Consider the following 24,082-nt stretch of genomic DNA (forward strand, 5'->3'; position numbering starts at 1 on the left):
CAGTTCTTGGTTATTATATTTGTTTTTCATTCTTTATTCTCTTTTCATTTTTGTCTATCTTTGGTTTTCCCTAGAAACTCCTTCTTAAGTAGAGGTTATGCCTTGCAGCCCTCTCTGTTGTAATCCACTGTTGTTATACTGAGCCTTGTTGATGTGGTGGTAACATATTGGGAAAGGGTAACAGTCTATCTTTTGATTAAATCTCAATATTTTATTGGGGAAGAATCTTTGTGCTGTGGTCTTCAGAAGAGTGTCTCAGCCATTTTTTTTATTTCCTTTATATGAGACAGGAAGGCTAGACAGGGCTGGAGCTGGCTAATTGCTCTTTCTCCAGATCAGATAAGACTCTGGTAAAGAAGTTTCCTTGAGGGCAGACCTTGTTAGGGGGAAGGATCTGGCCAGATTTCAAAAACCTTCTTTTTCCCTTCCCAAGCCTCAAGCTGGAGGAGATTTCTCTGATATTCACTGTGAGAACCTGATGGGGGCTCCTGGGAGTAAAATTTACAAGTGTGGGGGTCCCTTTAGGACTGGGCTCCCAGGAGTTTAACTCTCCATGTAGTCCACACTCAGCCTCTAGCTAGTCATTAACTACCCTTTAAGTCTTCCTACCACTTACTGTTTCCAGCAGCTCCTGAGAATCTGTGATTTTCAGTATTCACTTGTCTCTCCATTTTGAGGTGGTGGGGGTAGAGGAAGAAGGAGGTGGGGGAAGGTTTGCCTCATTCCTAAGTTCTCTGATGGAAGTAATTAGAGTTGTTGATTTTCAGGTTTTCAGCTTTTTTTCTTATGAGGACAGGAGTGATGACTTCTAAGCTCTTCACACGTCACAGTAGATATTAGAAGTTCTAATCTAACTCTTTGACTTAGTATTACTCCAAATTTGACAGGCAAGGAAACAAACTCAGCAAGGTAAAACTAAGTGGCCAAGCTTATATAGTCAATGAGGGGTGGAGTGGCTATATTGCCACTAAAATGGTAAAATTGGGATTCAGGTAAAATCCAATGCTAGGGTGCAGAAAAGCAGCCACATAAGTACAAGCTGTTTTGGAGAGGCTGGGAGGTGTGTGGCTGTGCATGTGATGCACATGTGTCTTCATATTGGTCCATGTGAAGAAGTCCTGGGGGTGTCAGCTGACTTTGGGGGGGGAAATGGGCTGAGGGTAGGGGCCAGAATCCTTGTCAATACCGTAAGTCAGTGTCATTTCATGGTCAAACAACAACTTCTTAGGCTGATTTCAAAAAAGCACACCCAGTAAATTGGCAGCTACATATTAAACACCTATTATGTGCCAGGCACTATTATAGTGCTGAACAGATGCAGTGCTGAACAAAGTAATACCTCTGTGGAGTTCACATTGCAGTAGGGATAATAGCTAATAAGCAAGCAAGCATATAACATGTCTGGTGCTGATAAGTCAGATGAATAAAATAAAGGAGGGCAAATGGGGTTTAGAATGAGGGTATTGCTTTATAAAATATGGTCAGAAATGGACTCTTTGATAAAAGTGACATTTGAGCAGAAACTGGAAAGAAGTGAGGGAGGGAGCTTTGTGGCTACCTGAGAGCATCCCAGGTAGAGGGATGAGGAAATAGAGTTTTTGAGGCACATATCCATGGCTGGGGGGACAGACCTGTTCACTCTGCAGACGATATAATGCTGTGAAAACAGTGATCAACCACAGTGGATAAAAGATTCCTAACATAGAAGAACCTTGAAGTGCTAGAGAGATGAACCATGTTGAATAATTCATTTGTCAGGGCAAAAATCTAAGGTATTGAACTTTATTCCAAAGAGGTAATTTTATGAGAACAGGATTTGCAAGATCTGTTTAGTAACCACGTGGTAGAAGGATGGGAACTTACTTCCTCCAGCCAACACCCAGGCCTCCTGAACACGAAAGACTATAGGACATAAGGTACCAGCTAGGGGTCAACTGGAGAGAAAGTTTGTGTCCAAGGGAAAAACCAAGACAAAGTAACTTGACAAAGGTTATATACTCTCTAAAAAAGTAAGCTCTGAGTCAGATTCCTACTCAAACTCCTACTTGGTCAGGTGTGATAGAAAGTGATATAGCAGGCTGGGCATGGTGGCTCACGCCTGTAATCCCAGCACTTTGGGAGGCTGAGGTGGGCAGATCACCTAAGGTCAGGAGTTTGAAACCAGCTTGGCCAACATGGCGAAACCCCCATCTCCACTGAATATACAAAAATTAGCTGGGTGTGATGGCAGGTGCCTGTAGTCCCAGCTACTTGGTAGGCTGAGGCAGGAGAATTGCTTGAACCTGGGAGGTGGAGGTTGCAGTGACCTGAGATCATGCCACTGCATTCCAGCCTGGGTGACAGAGCAAAGTGTATCAAGAGCCTAAAAACTCTTTGATCCAGAAACATGGGACTCTATCTCATGGAAATGATCTAAAATATAGAAATATAATGTCCAAAGGGGTAGGGATTTTTGTCATGTCACAGCTATATCCTCCGAGCCTAGAATACGCCTTGCACACAGTAGTGTCATTTATATACTCATAAATAAGAGGGTTTTCTTTATACAAATGTATACTGCTAAATTATTTATAATATTAAAAAAATCCTCCAAATATCCTACAACAGGATACTGTTTCAGTGAACTATGACCCATTTACTCTTTGGATTTTACCTGTTTTAAAAAACAAACACAACGACTTTAAGTGTTTGCAAACCAGAATTAAGAGCTATCCTACGAAGTAGTTAGATCTGGAATGAAGGCTCGTCACTCTCATTTTAAAGATGACAGGATTGCAAGGCCACAGGAACTGATTGGCTTTTTAAAAAACTACTTAATAAATATATGAAAAAGTTGTTTTGCATAAAAGTTATGTATTGTCTATTAAACAAGTCTATCATGTATTTGAAAATGATTTCCAGACCTTTAGAAAATAGATGTGGAAACAATGCTAGTTCCATGTAAGAAAGTAGAAGACTAATTAATGTTTGCAAATAAGTGGGTAAGGCCAGCAATTCCAGCAGCAGATATCCATCAAGTTGGAAAGCACTTGTCACCTAGCCAGGGTGCCAGGCCTTGGTGAGGCCAGGAGAGTACAGGGGTGGCCACAGGAATACAGAGACAGACATGGCCTGGTTGTCTGCCTCTTTGCAGAATCTTGTAGGGGAATGGGAATTTAACTCATCAGGGTAACACAGTGAGTGAAGAACTAGAACAAAGGGATGTGCTCAGTGCTTGAGATCTCAAAGAGGAGGCAGGGTGCACAGATTCTAGATGGGATGAAAGGAAGACGTGAATGTCGGGAAAGACAGGCGATGGCATTTGAAAGTCCTGGAAGAGACCTCGTGGATCTGTGAAACTGTAAACCTGGTATGACCCCTGGAATAACCCAGAAAGGAGTTTAGGGGTTTGGCAGTCAATTTCTGTCTTTGTCTCTCCCACATACCTCTCCCTGGAGCTGTAAGAGATGCAGAATAGAGAAAATGACACAGACCTTTGGTGGCTTAGTTTTTGTTCACTACCACTTACTGGCTCTGTGCCATCGATCAATGCTCTGATTCCCTCAGTGTTAACTTTCCTGTGAATGGGAATAATAATAAGAGTGCCTACTTCATGGGTGTGTATGTGGGCAGGCAGTAGAATCTGAGTTGAAGAGGAGATTAATACATTTATTTATGTGACTAATATTTACTGAGCTTTGATTGTGTGTTCAGCATGGCACCCAGCACTGTGTGTGCTGTTGTGAAAGAAATAGACATCTCTGCTCTCATGGAACTTCCAGCCAAGAGGAAGAAAGTTAAAGTATACGAAGCAACTAGAATAGTACCCACAGGTGACATTTGTGGTTTCTGCTATCCATTCATACCTCTGGTGTGGAGCCTTTTGCCAAGATATAATTTAAATTCCACTTTTGGTGAAGCTGCTATATGGAAGTAGTTCATAAAACCAGTAATTGAGAGCCCAGCCAACCACCCACATTGAACAGATTTTGTTTGGGTATCATGTATCCGTAACATAAATTTTTCATTTTATTTTATAGCCATCCCAATCCTATTACAATAAAGACAGAATGAACTAGAGAAGCCTGTCTCTCTCCTCACCTGTAGAGTTGGAAAGACAGCTAGTCAGTTACACCTTTGACAAGATTCAGCTGTGCTCCTCAGTGATCCACAGATGCCAAATCTACAGAGGAACGGAGTTTATGATTCATTGTAAACAGAGATGTGGAAAGTGCACCCTAGGCTGCTGGCTCAGAAGAAGGAGGTATTGATTGAGGGTCCCTTATGTCCAGGCACTGTGTTGGGCGTTTTATATACATTATTTCATTTTGATGATGCTTATTTTGTAGATGAAGGGAATAAGTCAATTTCAGAGAAATTAAGCAACTTCTTGACCCAGCTAGTAGGGCAGAATTGGAGTCCTAGTCTGATGATCTAATGATTCTAAAACCCAAAGTCTTTCCATATACTCACTGTATATTTTAAACAGAAAAGCTAAGCTAGTTGCATGGTCCTTTCTGAGTAGTTAGAGCAGCCTGAAAATAGGAATACTTTCTACTGTGATGCTAACCTGTGTGCCCACCATTGACACTGTCGAAACCCAAATGGCTCCTCCAGAAAGAGAGCTCATATATACATATACATGTGTGCATACATGCATGTGTGTATGTACAGAGAGAGAAACTTTAGTTTGACCCTATAATTTATCATAAGCAAATACAGATGCATAAATCTTTGCTTTTATCATAAGCAAATACAGGTGCAAAGATGTATGTGTTATGGTGTTTACTGCAGTGTTTTATATAAAAGTAAATTAGAACCACCTATCTTGCCAATAATAGAGGAATCTTTGAATGAATTATAATTCAACAGTATGATGGAGTATTATAAAGCCATTAAAAATCATGTGGACAATTTAATTTCATTGAAATATGTTCACAATGTTCATAAAAATAAAACAGGATATAAAACCCTATATACAGAATGGTTCCAATATTCTGTTTGAAAATTTTATATATATATATATAGGTGTGTGTGTGTATATATATATAACTACATTTATATTATACAATTTTATTTTTCTATATAATATATAATCTGGAAGGAAATATAGCCAAATGTTAATGATTATCTCTAGATTATAAAATGACATATTTTTATTTCTTTTTTATCTTTCTCTATATCCTTTTCTGTATTTTATAACACAAAACACAAGTGTGCTCTGTTGAGAGGAGTGATGCTTAAGTCTTAATAACGCCTCTGGTTCCCAGACTCAGGCTTCTTGCTGGGAAGGAAAATGATTTTTCATCTTGTCTGGTAGCAGGCACTGGAGACCAAAGCTGCAGAAGCGTGAGGACCCAATGTCCATCCCAGGCACTCACAGTGCACATAGCTTCTTGTGCTTCTTACAAATGACTTTTCACATGGCAATTTTAAGCAAGAAAACTAAGTGTCAAGCAAGAGGTATTGACATTGCTTTTAAAATGTGTTGTTTGTGCATTATAGCTCTGCAGAGGCATTTTACACCAAGTGAGTTCCTCAAGGGAAGGGGAAGGGACTGAATATCATTTATCCCCTGGTTCATTTATTTATTAAAAAAACAAACAAACTTGTACTGAGCCCTTGTGAAGTTCTAGGTGCTTGTTAAGGAAGATATAGTAAAACACTAAAATATGGCAAATTTTAAAATAGAGATGTGAGGGACAGTACGGTGGTCTTCACACACATTCTTCACTCCTTGTCCAGTGGAAATTTCAACCACTGTAAGAGATAGCTCAAAGGTTATTGTCTCTGTAAATGTCCTTTCTGTGCTCCCAAATCAGCACTCACTACCCACTTTCTGCAAATGACTGTTTTCTTATTTGCACAGATGCAGCAATTTTAGCACCTAGCAGGCTGCAATATAGTTCTAACAGGTCTCTTGACTCTATGTCACATATAGAAAGGGATAGTATTTCCCTAGAGTCAACAGATGAGGCCACCCTAATATCTAAGGAAATACATGTCTGGGTTCTCCTTCAACCTATCTGTGATCCACCAGTGTACATAAAATACTGAACTGGGAAGTTCTTCTGTAGACTTTGACCTCCTAATACCAGGGACCATGTGATATGGTTTGGCTCTGTGTCCCCAGCCAAATCTCATCTCAAATTTTAATCCTCATGTGTTGAGGGAGGGACCCGGTGGGAGGTGACTGGATCATGGGGTGGTTTTCTCCACGCTGTTCTTGTGATAAGTGAGTCAGGTCTCACGAGAGCTGATTGTTTTAAAGTGTGGCACTTTGTTGTCTTGCTCTCTCTCTCCAGCACCTTGTGAAGAAGGTGCCTGCTCCCCCTTTGCCTTCTACCATGATTGTAAGTTTCCTGAGGCCTCCCCAGCTATGCAGAACTGTGAGTCAATTAAACCTCTTTGTTTATAAATTACTCAGTCTCAGGTAGTATCTTTATAGCAGTGTGAAAATGGAATAATATACCATGTCTTATTTATTCATCTCCATATCCACAGAGCCTAGTATGTTTCATTTTACATAGCTAGTCATTAGTGCATTCATTAATTCACATCAGCAGATACTTACTATATTTACTGAGTGTCCAATATGTAACACCGGGCTAGTTGTTAGAAATACAACAGTGAATGAAATAGACATGGTTTTGCCCTACAGTTTGGTGGAATAGAATAATATTAAACAAATAATCCTACAAATAATTATAAATTTTAATAACTACTCTGATATGGAAATACTTGAATGAACAAACAAATGAAAGAAGGAAAACACTGTATATTTTATATTCCAATATTCATTCACTGAAAGGTATACTATATAGAGAAAGAAAGGGAATATTGTGGGCTCTCTCAGAATGACATAAGAATCTCATAAGAAAATCAAAATCGTGTGTTCTGACCACTATGCTCCTATGACACATCCTAAGACCTCATCAGTTTTCTGTGGTCCTATCTTATGGATGATTCATTCTCAATTTATTTACTGGCAACTGAAAGTTCTAGAGTATTTTTCTTGTTATTGTTGGTTGTTTACTGTGCTGCCATAAATCCAAACCTCTCATCTTGTACTCGTGCAATTGGTTATTTGGATCCAAGTAGGTGGTTTTCTGTGTTTCTCTCTTCCTCCATTAGCTTTCATCTTGCTAGATTTGATCTATCAATTTAACCTGCTCAAATCTTGTGATTCCCAGTCCTGATCTCATATGTCTGTTTCCCTTCACATCAGTGGCCATGACTTCCATGATGGAATGCCCATATTCCATTTTGTTGAATGCAGCGGTTTTTTTTGTGTGTGTGTGGGTGGGGAGATTGGGGGATCATCTTGGCAATACCCATTAGAACCATTAAAAATGTCCACATCCTTTGCATTTGTGATTACACTTCTAGGAACCTGTCCTAGTGAACAATACCAAATGATAAAAAGTTTTATGCAAGAAACTGTTTCTACTCCATTATTTATAATAGTGAATGGCAGTTTTAAAAATCCTAACATCTTATAAGGGGCTTGATTAAGCTTAGGTTAGTGTAACAAGAGCAGGTTTTCCTATGAGCTCAAAGAGAATTCCTGAGAACAAGCTTGCAATAGCATTTTATTTTTAGAAAAGTGTGTCAAAAACTCTTTTAGGTTCTAAAGCAGCTCAGAACTCATTAAATGCCACTAAATATTTATTGTTAACGTAGATATCACAAACTAGTTTAAAAACAGGTGATTATGAATATAAAAGACTATTAAAAGATACTTGTTTGTATGGTGTTCATCTGCTCTTCTCAGACAAATATCCTTTTGAGACTTTTTTCCTTCGATTGGTAGAGTGTTACCTAAACTAGTTGACACCTGAAGACCTTAAATTAAAAATAAAACAAGGCAATGAATAGTATTATAAATTAGCAGCTTAAATTTTAGTGCAAATACTGTACTTAAAATTCTATCCCCAAATATTCATGTGCCTACTCTGTGCTGGGCATAGTTGCTGCCAGGGATACTCTGAGGAGAGATTAAAATCCTGCCCTGTAGAGCGTATAGTTCAGTGGAAGGTGACAGATAACACACAAGTTAATAAGTAAAATAGCATGCCAGGTGGCAATAAATGCAATGGAAAAACACTAAGTTGGGGAGAGAGAGAAAGAGTCTAGCTCAGGGATGGGAGGAAGAATGAAGTGCCTAATAGGATGATCAGGGCAGGCCTCCCTGGAAAGGGACCACTGAGCAGAGACCTGAAGGAGGCAAGAGAGTGAGCTGGGCAGCTGACTGGGCCACAGCATTCCAGGGAGCAGTTTGTGGTAATATAATTTTTAAGGATAGGTGGGTTACTTTTGTACAGGCAGTTGAGTCCCTGAGTTCCTTGCCACTTTCGCCGAATCAGCTATCTCATCAAAGAGAGGCTCTGTGTCTTCTGATATCTAGTGTGTGCCAATGCTGCTGTGCTGGAACCTGCTGTTGGGGCCAGAGCAGGTAGCCCCACCTCCTTCTCCTTGGCCTTCTTTGGAGAGGTAAGAGCTGTAACTCTTACTCTTCCTCGCCACTAAGTCTAAGGAGGCGCAAAGACAGCATTAAAACTTGCTTTTGTTGTGTTTGTATTTTGTGAGTCTGTGTTCTCTGTATAAGGATTCACTCATAAAGACGCAAAGTAACCCTCTCCCAAAGTCACTTTTAGAGCCACAAATGTAATCTTTAACCAAATTTAAAGAATATTTAGGGGAGGCTGGCAAGACGGCTGAATAGGAACAGCTCTGGTCTACAGCTCCCAGTGAGACCCACACAGAAGGCAGGGGATTTCTGCATTTCCAACTGAGGTACCTGGTTCATCTCACTGGGACTGGCAGGACAGTGGGCACGCCCACAGAGGGCGAGCCGAAGCAGGGTGGAGTGTCACCTCACCCAGGAAGAGCAAGGGGTCAGGGAATTTTCTCCCCTATGCAAGGGAAGCTGTGAGGGACTGAGCCGGAGGAACTCTGGCACAGATACTGCGCTTGTCCCAGTGGTTTTCACAGCCCACAAACCAGGAGATTCCCTCCTGGGCCCTGGGTTTCAAGCACAAAACTGGTGACCATTTCGGCAGATGCCGAACTAGCTGCAGGGGTTCTTTTCTTTCATACCCCAGTGGCGCCTGGAACAGCAGCAAGACAGAACCATTCGCTCCCCTGGAAAGGGGTGCTGAAGCCAAGGAACCAAGTGGTCTGGCTTGGCAGAGCAGGTCCCACCCCCATGGAGCCCAGCAAACTAAGATCCACTAGCTTGAAATTCTCACTGCCAGCACAGCACCAGCTGAGATGCATCTGGGACGCTGGAGCTTGGTGGAGGGAGGGGCATCCGCCATTGCTGAGGCTTGAGTAGGCAGTTTTATGCTCACAGTGTAAACAAAGCCACTGGGAAGTTCCAACTGGGCGGAGCCCATTGCAGCTCAGCAAGGCTGCTGTGGCCAGACTGCCAGATTTCTCTTCTCTGGGCAGGACATCTCTGAAAAAAAGGCAGCAGCCCCAGTCAGGGACTTATAGATAAAAACCCCATCTCCCTGGGACAGAGCACCTGGGGAAAGGGGTAGCTATGGGCACAGCTTCAGCAGACTTAAATGGCCCTGTCTGATGGCTCTGAAGAGAGCAGGGGACCTCCCAGCACAGCATTCGAGCTCTGCTAAGGGTCAGACTGCCTCCTCAAGTTGGTCCTGACCCCTGTGTATTCTGACTGGGAGATACCTCCTTGTAGGGGACGACAGACACCTCATACAGGAGAGCTCTGGCTGGCATCTGGCAGGTGCCCCCCTAGGATGAAGCTTCCAGAGGAATGAGCAGGCAGCAATCTTTGCATTCTGCAGTCTCCACTGGTGATACCCAGGCAAACAGTGTCGGGAGTGGACCTCCAGCAAACTCCAGCAGACCAGCAGCAGAGGGGCCTGACTGTCAGAAGGAAAACTAACAAACAGAAAGGAATAGCACGTCCACCTCAAAGACCCCACCCGAAGTTCACCAACATCAAAGATAAATCCACAAAGATGGGGATAACCAGCAAGAAAAGGTTGAAAATTCCAAAAACCAGAATGCTGCTTCTCCTACAAAGGATCACAACTCCTCTCCAGCAAGGGAACAAAATTGGACGGAGAATGAGTTTGATGAATTGACAGAAGTAGGCTTCAGAAGTTGTGTAATAACAAACTCCTCCGAGCTAAAGGAGCATGTACTAACCCAATGCAAGGAAGCTAAGAACCTTGAAAAAAGGTTAGACGAATTGGTAACTAGAATAACCAGTGTAGAGAAGAACATAAATGACCTGATGCAGCTGAAAAACACAGCATGAGAACTAAAAACACAGCACAAGAACTTCCTGAAGCATTCACAAGTTTCAATAGCCGAATCAATCAAGTGGAAGAAAGGATATCCGTGATTAAAGATCAACTTAATGAAATAAAGAGAGCAGACAAGATTAGAGAAAAAAAGAATAAAAATGAATGAACAAAGCCTCCAAGAAATATGGGATTATGTGAAAAGACCAAATCTACATTTGATTGGTGTACCTGAAAGTGACGAGGAGAATGGAACGAAGTTGGAAAACACTCTTAAGGATATTATCCAGGAGAACTTCCCCAACCTAGCAAGACAGGGCAACATTGAAATTCAGGAAATACAGAGAACACCATAAAGATACTCCTCAAGAAGAGCAACCCAAGACACATAATTGTCAGATTCATGAAGGTCGAAATGAAGGAAAAAATGTTAAGGGCAGACAGAAAGGTCAGGTTACCCACAGACGGAAACCCATCAGATTAATAGCAGATCTCTCTGCAGAAACTCTACAAGCCAGAAGAGAGTGGGGGCCAATATTCAACATTCTTAAACAAAAGAATTTCAACCCAGAATTTCATATCCAGCCAAAGTAATCTTCATAAGCAAAAGAGAAATAAAATCCTTTACAGACAAGCAAATGCTGAGAGATTTTGTCACCACTAGGCCTGCCTTACAAGAGCTCCCCAAGGAAGCACTAAACATGGAAAGGAACAACTGGTACCAGCCACTGCAAAAATATACCAAATGGTAAAGAACATCGACACTATGAATAAACTGCATCAACTAATGGGCAAAACAACCAGCTAGCATCATAATGACAGGATCAAATTCACACATAACAATATTAACCTTAAATGTAAATGGGCTAAATGCCCCAATTAAAAGACACAGACTGACAAATTGGATAAAGGGTCAAGACCAATCAGTGTGCTGTATTCAGGAGACCCATCTCACATGCAAAGACATACATAGGCTCAAAATAAACAGATGGAGGAACATTTACCAAACAAATGGAAAGCAAAACAAACAAACAAACAAACAAAAAAACAGCATGAGTTGCAATCCTAATGCCTGATAAAACAGACTTTAAACCAACAAAGATCAAAAGACACAAAGAAGGCCATTACATAATGGTAAAGGGATCAATGCAGCAAGAAGAGCTAACTTTCCTAAATATACATGCACCCAATACAGGAACACCCAGATTCATAAAGCAAGTTCTTAGAGACCTACAAAGAGACTTACACTCCCACACAGTAACAGTGGGAGAGTTTAACATCCCACTGTCAATATTAGACAGATCAACGAGATAGAAAATTAACAAGGATATTCAGGACTTGAGCTCAGCTCTGAACCAAGCAGACATAATAGACATCTACAGAACTCTCCACCCCAAATCAACAGAATATACATTCTTTTCAGCACCTCATCACTCTTACTCTAAAATTGACTATAAAACACTCCTCAACAAATGCAAAAGAACAGAAATTATAACAAACTGTCTCTCAGACCATGGTGCAATCAAACTAGAGCTCAGGATTAAGAAACTCCCTCAAAACCGCACAACTACATAGAAACTGAACAACCTGTTCCTAAATGACTATGGGGTAAATAACAAAATTAAGGCAGAAAAAGAGATGTTCTTTGAAACCAATGAGAATGAAGACACAATATACCAGAATCACTGGGACACATTTAAAGCAGTGTGTAGAGGGAAATTTATAGCACTAAATACCCACAAGAGAAAGCAGGAAAGATCTAAAATTGACACCCTAACATCAAATTAAAGAACTAGAGAAGCAACAGCAAACAAATTCAAAAGCTAGCAGAAGACAAGAAATAACTAAGATCAAAGCAGAACTGGAGATAGAGACACACAAAAAAAAACCCTTCAGAAAATCAACAAGGGGTGCAAGCAAGATGGCCGAATAGGAACAACTCCAGCCTCCAGCTCCCAGCGCGAGTGACAGAGAAGACGGGTGATTTCTGCATTTTCAACTGAGGTACTGGGTTCATCTCACTGGGGAGTGCCGGACAATCGGTGCTGGTCAACTGGTGCAGCCTGACCAGCGAGAGCTGAAGCAGGGTGAGGCATCGCCTCACCTGAGAAGCACAAGGGGGAAGGGAATCCCTTTAGAAACTGAGACACACAACACCTGGAAAATCAGGAAACTCCCACCCTAATACTGCGCTTTACCAAGGGTCTTAGCAAATGGCACACCAGGAGATTATATTCCACACCTGGCCCGGAGGGTCCCACACCAACGGAGCCTCCCTCATTGCTAGCACAGCAGTCTGAGATCTAACTGCAAGGCAGCAGCAAGGCTGGGGGAGGGGCGCCCGCCATTGCTGAGACTTAAGTAGGTAAACAAAGCCTCTGGGAAGCTCGAACTGTATGGAGCCCATCACAGCTCAAGGAGGCCTGCCTGTCTCTGTAGACTCCACCTCTGGGGACAGGGCATAGCAAAAAGAAAAAAAAAAAAAAAAAAAAGAAAGAAAGCAGCAGAAACCTCTGCAGATGTTAATGACCCTGTCTGACAGCTTTGAAGAGAGCAGTGGATCTCCAAGCACAGAGGTTGAGATCTGAGAACAGACAGTCTGCCTGCTCAAGTGGGTCCCTGACCCCTGACTAGCCTAACTGGGGGACATCCCCCACTAGGTGCAGACCGACACCTCACACCTCACACGGCAGGGTACACCCCTGAGACAAAGCTTCCAGAGCAAGAATCAGACAGCAGCACTCGCTGTTCAGCAATATTATATCTTCTGCAGCCTCCGCTGCTGATACCCAGGCAAACAGGGTCTGGAGTAGACCTCAAGCAATCTCCAACAGACCTACAGCTGAGGGTCCTGACTGTTAGAAGGAAAACTAATAAACAGAAAGGACACCCACACCAAAACCCCATCAGTACATGACCAGCATCAAAGACCAAAGGCAGATAAAACCACAAAGATGGGGAAAAAGCAGGGCAGAAAAGCTGGAAATTCAAAAAGTTCAAAAAATCAGAGCGCATCTCCCCCTCCAAAGGAATGCAGCTCATCACCAGCAACGGATCAAAGCTGGACAGAGAATGACTTTGACGAGTTGAGAGAAGAAGGCTTCAGTCGATCAAACTTCTCAGAGCTAAAGGAGGAACTATGTAACCAGCGCAAAGAAACTAAAAATCTTGAAAAAAGAAAGGAAGAATGGATAACTAGAATAATCAAAGCAGAGAAGGCCATAAACGAACTGACAGAGATAAAAACCATGACACAAGAAATACATGACAAATGCACAAGCTTCAGTAACCGACTCGATCAACTGGAAGAAAGAGTATCAACGATTGAAGATCAAATGAATGAAATGAAGTGAGAACAGAAGTCTAGAGAAAAAAAAGGTAAAAGAAATGAACAAAGCCTCCAAGAAATATGGGATTATGTGAAAAGACCAAATCTACGTCTGACTGATGTGCCTGAAAGTGAGGGGGAACATGGAACCAAGTTGGAAAACACTCTTCAGGATATCATCCAGGAGAACTTCCCCAACCTAGTAAGGCAGGCCAACATTCAAATTCAGGAAATACAGAGAATGCCACAAAGATACTCCTCGAGAAGAGCAACTCCAAGACACATAATTGTCAGATTCACCAAAGTTGAAATGAAGGGAAAAATGTTAAGGGCAGCCAGAGAGAAAGGTCGGGTTACCCACAAAGGGAAGCCCATCAGACTAACAGCAGATCTCTTGGCAGAAACTCTACAAGCCAGAGGAGAGTGGGGGCCAATATTCAACATTCTTAAAGAAAAGAATTTTCAACCCAGAATTTCATATCCTGCCAAACTAAGTTTCATCAGTGAAGGAGAAATAAAATCCTTTAGAGACAAGCAAAGGCTTAGAGATTTTGTCACCACTAGGCCTGCCCTACAAGAGATCCTGAAGGAAGCACTAAACATGGAAAGGAAAAACCAGTACCAGCCATTGCAAAAACATGCCAAAATGTAAAGACCATCGATGGTAGGAAGAAACTGCATCAACTAACGAGCAAAATAACTAGCTAATATCACAATGACAGGATCAAGTTCACCCATAACAATATTAACCTTAAATGTAAATGGACTAAATGGTCCAATTAAAAGACACAGCCTGGCAAATTGGATAAAGAGTCAAGACCCATCAGAGTGCTGTATTCAGGAGACCCATCTCACATGCAGAGACACACATAGGCTCAAAATAAAGGGATGGAGGAAGATCTACCAAGCAAATGGAGGACAAAAAAGAGCAGGGGTTGCAATCCTAGTCTCTGATAAAACAGACTTTAAACCATCAAAGATCAAGAGACAAAGAAGACCATTACATAATGGTAAAGGGATCAATTCAACAGGAAGAGCTAACTATCCTAAATATATATGCACCCAATACAGCAGCACCCAGATTCATAAAGCAAGTCCTTAGATACTTATAAAGAGACTTAGACTCCCATACAATAATAATGGGAGACTTCAGCACCCCACTGTCAACATTAGACAGATCAACGAGACAGAAAGTTAACAAGGATATCCAGGAATTGAACTCAACTTTGCACCAAGTGGACCTAATAGACATCTACAGAACTCTCCACCCCAAATCAACAGAATATACATTCTTCTCAGCACCACATCACACTTATTCCAAAATTGACCACATAGTTGGAAGTAAAGCACTCCTCAGCAAAGGTAAAAGAACAGAAATTATAACACACTGTCTCTCAGACCACAGTGCAATCAAACTAGAACACAGGACTAAGAAAATCTATCAAAACCGCTCAACTACATGGAAACTGAACAACCTGCTCCTGAATGACTGCTGGGTACATAATGAAATGAAGGCAGAAATAAAGATGTTCTTTGAAACCAATGAGAACAAAGATACAACATACCAGAATCTCTGGGACACATTTAAAGCAGTGTGTAGAGGGAAATTTATAGCACTAAATGCCCACAAGAGAAAGCAGGAAAGATCTAAAATTGACACTCTAACATCGCAATTAAAAGAACTAGAGAAGCAAGAGCAAACACATTCAAAAGCTAGCAGAAGGCAAGAAATAACTAAGATCAGAGCAGAACTGAAGGAGATAGAGACACATAAAACCCTCCAAAAAATCAATGAATCCAGGAGCTGGTTTTTTGAAAAGATCAATAAAATTGATAGACCACTAGCAAGACCAATAAAGAAGAAAAGAGAGAAGAATCAAATAGATGCAATAAAAAATGATAATGGGGATAACACCACCGACCCCACAGAAATACAAACTACCATCAGAGAATACATAAACACCTCTATGCAAATAAACTAGAAAACCTGGAAGAAATGGATAATTTCCTGGAAATTTACACTCTCCCAAGACTAAACCAGGAAGAAGTTGAATCCCTGAGTAGACCAATAGCAGGCTCTGAAATTGAGGCAATAATTAATAGCCTACCAACCAAAAAAAGTACAGGACCAGATCCATTCACAACTGAGTTCTACCAGAGGTACAAGGAGGAGCTGGTACCATTCCTTCTGAAAGTATTCCAATCAATAGATAAAGAGGGAATCCTCCCTAACTCATTTTATGAGGCCAACATCATCCTGATACCAAAGCCTGGCAGAGACACAACAAAAAAAGGGAATTTTACACCAAAATCCCTGATGAACATTGATGCAAAAATCCTCAATAAAATACTGGCAAACCGAATCCAGCAGCACATCAAAAAGCTTATCCACTATGACCAAGTGGGTTTCATCCCTGGGATGCAAGGCTGGTTCAATATACACAAATCAATAAACGTAATCCAGCATGTAAACAGAACCAAAAACAAAAACCACATGGTTATCTCAACAGATGCAGAAAAGGCCTTTGACAAAATTCAACAGTCCTTCATGCTAAAAACTCTCAATAAATTTGGTATTGATGGAACGTATCTCAAAATAATAAGAACTATTTATGACAAACCCACAGCCAATATCATACTGAATGAGCAAAAACTGGAAGCATTCCTTTTGAAAACTGGCACAAGACAGGAATGCCCTCTCTCACCACTCCTATTCAGCATAGTGTTGAAAGTTCTGGCCAGGGCAATCAGGCAAGAGAAAGAAATAAAGGGTATTCAGTTAGGAAAAGAAGAAGTCAAATTTTCCCTGTTTGTAGATGACATGATTGTATATTTAGAAAACCCCATCATCTCACCCAAAATCTCCTTAAGCTGATAAGCAACTTCAGGAAAGTCTCAGGACAAAATCAATGTGCAAAAATCACAAGCATTCTTATACACCAGTAACAAACAGAGAGCCAAATCATGAATGAACTTCCATTCACAATTGCTTCAAAGAGAATAAAATACCTATGAATCCAACTCACAAGGGATATAAAGGACCTTTTCAAGGATAACTACAAACCGCTGCTCAGTGAAATAAAAGAGGACACAAACAAATGGAAGAACATACCATGCTCATGGATAGGAAGAATCAATATCGTGAAAATGACCATACTGCCCAAGGCAATCTATAGATTCAATGCCATCCCCATTAAGCTACCAATGACTTTCTTCACAGAATTGGAAAAAACTGCTTTAAAATTCATATGGAACCACAAAAGATCCCGCATTGACAAGACAATCCTAAATCAAAAGAACAAAGCTGGAGGCATCACACTACCTGACTTCAAACTGTACTACAAGGCTACAGTAACCAAAACAGCATGGTACTGGTACCAAAACAGAGATATAGACCAATGGAACAGAACAGAGCCCTCAGAAATAATACCACACATCTACAACCATCTGATCTTTGACAAACCTGAGAAAAACAAGAAATAGGGAAAGGATTCCCTATTTAATAAATGGTGCTGGGATAATTGGCTAGCCATAAGTAGAAAGCTGAAACTGGATCCTTTCCTTACTCCTTATACGAAAATTAATTGAAGATGGATTAGAGCCTTAAATGTTAGACCTAAAAACATTAAAACCCTAGAAGAAAACCTAGGTAATACCATTCAGGACATAGGCATGGGCAAGGACTTCATGTCTAAAACACCAAAAGCACTGGCAACAAAAGCCATAATTGACAAATGGGATCTAATTAAACTAAAGAGCTTCTGCACAGCAAAAGAAACTACCATCAGAGTGAACAGGCAACATACAGAATGGGAGAAAATTTTTGCAATCTACTCATCTGACAAAGGGCTAATATCCAGAACCTACAAAGAACTCAAACAAATTTATGAGAAAAAAACAACCACATCAAAAAGTGGGCAAAGGATATGAATAGACATTTCTCAAAAGACATTCATACAGCCAACAGACACATGAAAAAATGTTCATCATCACTGGCCATCAGAGAAATGCAAATCAAAACCACAATGAGATACCATCTCACACCAGTTAGAATGGCAATCATTAAAAAATCAGGAAACAGCAGGTGCTGGAGAGGATGTGGAGAAATAGGAACACTTTTACACTGTTGGTGGGATTGTAAACTGATTCAACCATTGTGGAAAACAGTATGGCGATTCCTCAAGGATCTAGAATTAGAAATACCATATGACCCAGCCATGCCATTACTGGGTATATACCCAAAGGATTATAAATCATGCTGCTATAAAGACACATGCACACGTATGTTTATTGTGGCACTATTCACAATAGCAAAGACTTGGAATCAACCCAAATGTCCATCAGTGACAGACTGGATTAAGAACATGTGGCACATATACACCATGGAATACTATGCAGCCATAAAAAAGGATGAGTTCGTGTCCTTTGTAGGGACATGGATGCAGCTGGAAACCATCATTCTCAGCAAACTATCGCAAGAACAGAAAACCAAACACCATATGTTCTTACTCATAGGTGGGAATTGAACAATGAGATCACTTGGACTCTGGAAGGGGAACATCACACACCGGGGCCTATTATGGGGGTGGGGGGAAGGATGGCATTGGGAGTTATTCCTGATGTAAATGACGAGTTGATGGGTGCTGATGAGTTGATGGGTGCAGCACACCAACATGGCACAAGTATACATATATAACAAACCTGCACGTTGTGCACATGTACCCTAGAACTTAAAGTATAATAAAAAAATAAAAAAATTTAAAATTAAAAAAATTTTTTAAAAAATCAATGAATCCAGGAGCTGTTGTTTTGAAAAGATCAACAAAATAGATAGACTACTAGCCAGACTAGTAAAGAAAAGAGAGTAGAATCAAATAGACGCAATAAAAAATGATATAGGGGAAATCACTACTGATCCCACAGAAATACAACCTATCATCAGAGAACACTATAAACACCTCTATGCAAATAAGCTAGAAAATCTAGAAGAAATGGATAAATTCCTGGACACATAAACCCTCCCAAGTCTAAACCAGGAGGAAGCTGAATCCCTGAATAAACCAATAACAAGTTCTGAAATTGAGGCAGTAATAGCCTACCAACCAAAAAAAGTTCAGGACCAGACGGATTTACAGCTGAATTCTACCAGAGGTACAAAGAGGAGCTGGTACCTTTCCTTCTGAAACTATTCCAAACAATAGAAAAAGAAGGAATCCTCCCTAACTCATTTTATGTGGTCAGAATCATCCTGATACCAAAACCTGACAGAGACACAACAGAAAAAGAACATTTCAGGCCAACATCTCTGATGAACATTGATGCGAAAATCCTTAATAAAATACTGGCAAACCAAACCCAGCAGCACATCTAAAAGCTTATCCACCATGATCAAGTCAGCTTCATACCTGGGATGCAAGGCTGGTTCAACATATGCAAATCAATAAATATAATCCATCACATAAACAGAACCAATGACAAAAAACACAAGATTATCTCAATAGATACAGAAAAGACCTTCAATAAAATTCAACACCCCTTCATGCTAAAAACTCTCAATAAACTAGGTACTGATGGAACATATCTCAAAATAATAGGAGCTATTTATGACAAACCCACAGCCAATATCATACTAAATGGGCAAAAACTGGAAGCATTCCCTTTGAAAACTGGCACAGGACAAGGATGCTTTCTCTCTCCGCGCCTATTCAACATAGTATTGGAAGTTCTGGTCAGGGCAATCAGAAAAGAGAAAGAAATAAAGCGTATTCAAATAGGAAGAGAGGAAGTCAAATTGTCTCTGTTTGCAGATGACATGATTGTGTATTTATAAAACCCCATTGTCTCAGCCAAAAATCTCCTTAAACTGATAAGCAACTTCAGCAAAGTCTCAGGATACAAAATCAATGTGTAAAAATCACAAGCATTCCTATACACCAGTAACAGAATGCCAAATCATGAGTGAACTCCCATTCACAATTACTAGTAAGAGAATAAAATACCTAGGAATAGAACTTATAAGGGATGTGAAGGACCTCTTCAAGAACAACAAACTACTGTTCAAGGACAAAAGAGAGGACACAAACAAATGGAAAAACATTCCATGCTCATGGATAGGAAGAATCAATAACATGAAAATGGCCATACTGCCCAAAGTAATTTATAGATTCAATGCTATCCCCATCAAGCTACCACTGACTTTGTTCACAGAATTGGAAAAAACTACTTTAAACTTCATATGGAACCAAAATAGGGCCCGCAATAGCCAAGACAATCCTGGGCAAGGAGAACAAAGCTGGAGGCATCATGCTACCTGACTTCAAACTATACTACAAGGCTACCGTAACCAAAACAGCATGATACTGGTACCAAAACAGCATGATACTGGTACCAAAACAGATATATAGACCAATGCAACAGAACAGAGGCTTTGGAAATAACACCACATATCTACAACCATCTGATCTTTGACAAACCTGACACAAACAAGCAATGGGGAAAAGATTCCCTATTTAATAAATGTTGTTGGGAAAACTGGCTAGCTCTATGCAGAAAACTGAAACTGGACCTCTTCCTTACACCTTATACAAAAATCAGCTCAATATGGATCAGAAACTTAAATATAAGACCTAGGACCATAAAGATCCTAGAAGAAAACCTGAGCAATACCATTCAGGACATAGGCATGGGCAAAGACTTCATTGTCTAAAACACCAAAAGCAATGGCAACAAAAGTCAAAATTGACAAATGGGATCTCACTAAACTAAAGAGCTTCTGCACAGCAAAAGAAACTATCATCAGAGTAAACAGGTAACCTACAGAATGGGAAAAAATTTTTGCAATCTATCCATCTGACAAAGGGCTTATATCCGGAATCTACAAAGAACATAAACAAATTTACAAGAAAAAAACAAACAACCCCATCAAAAAGTGGGCAAAGGATAGGAACAGACACTTCTCAAAAGAAGACATTTATGCAGCCAACAGACACATGAAAAAAATGCTGAACATCACTGGTCATTAGAGAAATGCAAATCAAAACCACAATGAGATACCATCTCACACCAGTTAGAATGGCAATCATCAAAAAGTCAGGAAACAACAGATGCTGGAGAGGATGTAGAGAAATAGGAACGCTTTTACACTGTTGGTGAGATGGTAAAATAGTTCAACTATTGTGGAAGACAGTGTGGTGATTCCTCAAGGATCTAGAACTGGAAATACCATTTGACCCAGTGATCCCGTTACTGGGTATACATCTAAAGGATTATAAATCATTCTACTCTAAAGTCACATACACACATATATTTACTGTGGCACTATTCACAATAGCAAAGACTTGGAACCAACCCAAATGTCCATCAATAATAGACTGGAAAAAGAAAATGTGGCACATATACACCATGGAATACTATGCAGCCATAAGTCGGGGGGAAACCATCATTCTCAGCAAACTATCACAAGAACAGTAAACCAAACACCGCATGTTCGCACTATAAGTGAGAGTTGAACAATGAGAACATATGGACATAGGGAGGGGAACATCACACACCAGGGCCTGTCGGGGGGTGGAGGACTAGGGGAGGAATAACATTAGGAGAAATACCTAATGTAGGTGACGGGTTTATGGGTGCAGCAAATCACCATGGCACATGTATACCTATGTAGCAAAACTGCACGTTCTGCACATGTAACCCAGAACTTAAAAAAAGAAAAGGATATTCAGAGTGACTATAGTTAACAACAATGTATTGTGTATTTCAAAGTAGCAAGAAGAGAGGATTTGAATTGTTCTTAACACATAGAAATGATAAATATTCAAAGTGATGGGATACCTCAAATATTTGACTTGATCATTACACATTCTATATATATAACAATATCACACGTATCCAACAAATATGTTAAATATTATGTATCGATGAATGAGTATTAGAATTTTGTGGTTGTTAAGCCCTCAAAGTCATCATATTTGCAGTAAAGGTGTTAAACAAAAGCTGTGTCTATTTGTTAAATCACTATAAATATATATAAACTATATATATAACTCTCTCTATATATAGTTTGCTTATGTTTCAGTGGATGACTTGTTGACTTTCTGCCACATCTTTCAGCAGCAGAGGTCAGTTTATGGGATGATGACAAGGAAGCCTCTTTAGACTTCATGAGGACTACCTCTGTTTTCTTCACCACCCTATCCCCAGTGCCTAGCACCCAGCAGGCACTCAACGAATGCTGCTGAATAAATCAATGACTCCAAAGATAACAGCTTTGGTACACAGATAAAATACTTTCATGATAGATTTGGAAGGGACAGCATGGGGGCCACATATCATAGGAGCAGGAGAGGTAAGATGAGGGGCATGGGCTATGATTCCTTCCCCCAAATCTCTGAGATAATTGGAACCCAAGTGGAGTGTGCATTTTGATGGCACAAGGGTAGGGCAGGGATGAGGAGATAATGTTTGAGAAATAAGAAACTGGCACAATGTTTTGACCTTTGTGATGCTGGACTGTCTTGGTGAACTTACTGAACTCCTTGGGGACTCAGTTTCATCATCTGAAAAGTGAAGATAACAATACTGACCACACAAGGTTGCTACAAGAATTAAGGGGAAAAAAAAGCTAACATAAAAAGCACCTGGCACAGAGACGGTCATAAAAGTCATAGTGGGCCCTTATTTTTTCATTTGACAGGTATATATTGAGAGATGGCATACACAGTGGTCACAGGCAGGTACCCAGAGACAGACTGCCGGAGTTTGAACCCCAGCTTTATCACTTAGAGCTGGGTATCTTAGGAAAGTTACTTAATTGTTCTTTGCCACAAGTTTCTCTTCTGTGGAATATAGGATAATAATGCTTACCTCATCATGTCACTCTGAGGATAAACTCAGTTAACAAATATAAACCACTCAGAACAGTATCTGGCACACAAGCACTTTTTAAGTGTTACCTATTGTCATTATCATATGCTAGGCATTTTCATATTCTTATCCCACTTTGATCCCTCTTAGGGCTGATGGAAACAGTGATAGATAGGAACAGACAGATGTGTTGACATGATGATGGAGGACGTCCCATTAGATGGGCTGGTCTATGTCTCATTAGAATAATGGGTCCCAAATCTAAGCATGCACCAGATTCACCCTGAAGGCTTGTTAAAACACAGGTTGTGGGGGCCCCACCCTCAGAGTTTCTGATTCAGCAAGTCTGGATGGGCTTGAGATTTTGCATTTCTAAGAAGTTCCCAGGTGTTGCTGATGCTGCTGGTCCTGAGAATGCATTCTGAGAAGCACTGTTGTGTAACAAGAGAGGATGTCTGAAGCTCCAAGAGGAGGAAGAAGGGAGGATGCATACAGAGATAGGAGTTCTACAACAGTCCCAAATAGGACTGAGGTATGGACACTAGCAGAAAGAGTCAAATGTTCAACCACTCATCGAGCAAATATTTATGCACTGCCCACTATGAGCAGGGCCCTGTATTCACCAATCAGTTGCAAGAACAAGGATTAAGCTGAGCAGAAACAACTGTGAGCCAGAGAGGACTATCGACTTACTGAATTTAGCCAGAACAGTGCTGCTATGGTTTGAACGTGTCCCCCAAAGCTTATGTGTTGGAAACTTAATCCCCAGTGCAACAGTGTTGAGAGGTAGGGTCTAATAAGAGGTGAAGTCGTGATGACTCTACCTTTGTGAATGGATTGTGGTTATCACGGGAGTGGGTTAGTTATCTTGAGAGTGGATTTGTTATAAAGGTGAGTTCGGCCCCCTCTTGCTCTCACCTTCTCTTACCCTTCTGCCTTTCCCCATGGGATAATGCAGGAAAAAGGCCCTCATAAGATGTAGGCACCTTGATGTGAGACTTCCCAGTCTCATGTCAAGTGAGCGAAATAAACTTCTGTTGTTTATAAATTACTTAGTGTCAGGTGTTTTGTTATAGAAACACAAAATGGACTAAAACAAGCACTAAACAAGCTAAGGCAAGTGATTTAATCTCTCTAGTTTCAATTTCCTGGACCAACAATGGGAATAATAGTTCATATGTACTAGGGTTGTTTTGAGAATTAAACAAAGATAAACTAATTAAACAAAGACAGGTTAAACTAAGATTAAGTAAAGCACTTAGCATAGTGTCTGGCATATGGTATGTACCCAACAAATATTGGCTGTTGCTAGTATTATTATTGGGTCACCCTTGCAGATACATGCCAAGAGGTTCCTTGCCATAGAAGGACATTACAGTGAGTGTGGAATTAAATCTCACTAGGCCCAAAACCTAGAATCCCAGAGAGCAGAAAAATAATTTAAATCACAGGATTAAAAATCACAACCTGGCCACAAGGATTGAAAGATGTCTTTGGATAAGGGAGGTATTTGCGTCAGGGTCCTCCACGGAGCCCACAAATTGTACCAGAGTCGCCAGCAGCCAGCTATGGGTATAAGTATTCCTTTTGAGTTTTTTTCTTCTTAGTTTGCAAATGCAAGATAAAAATG

At 40.5% G+C, this 24,082-nt stretch overlaps 1 protein-coding gene across 1 annotated transcript in view; it reads right to left on the minus strand.

The window, feature by feature from the left end:
- SPON1 (spondin 1) overlaps nucleotides 1–24,082 on the minus strand; it is a 296,524-nt gene that overhangs the window by 251,559 nt on the left and 20,883 nt on the right. The gene's annotated exons all lie outside the window — the stretch shown is intronic.

This window comes from Macaca fascicularis, chromosome 14 (assembly GCF_037993035.2).
Source record: "Macaca fascicularis isolate 582-1 chromosome 14, T2T-MFA8v1.1".
NCBI classification, from domain to species: Eukaryota; Metazoa; Chordata; class Mammalia; order Primates; family Cercopithecidae; genus Macaca; species Macaca fascicularis.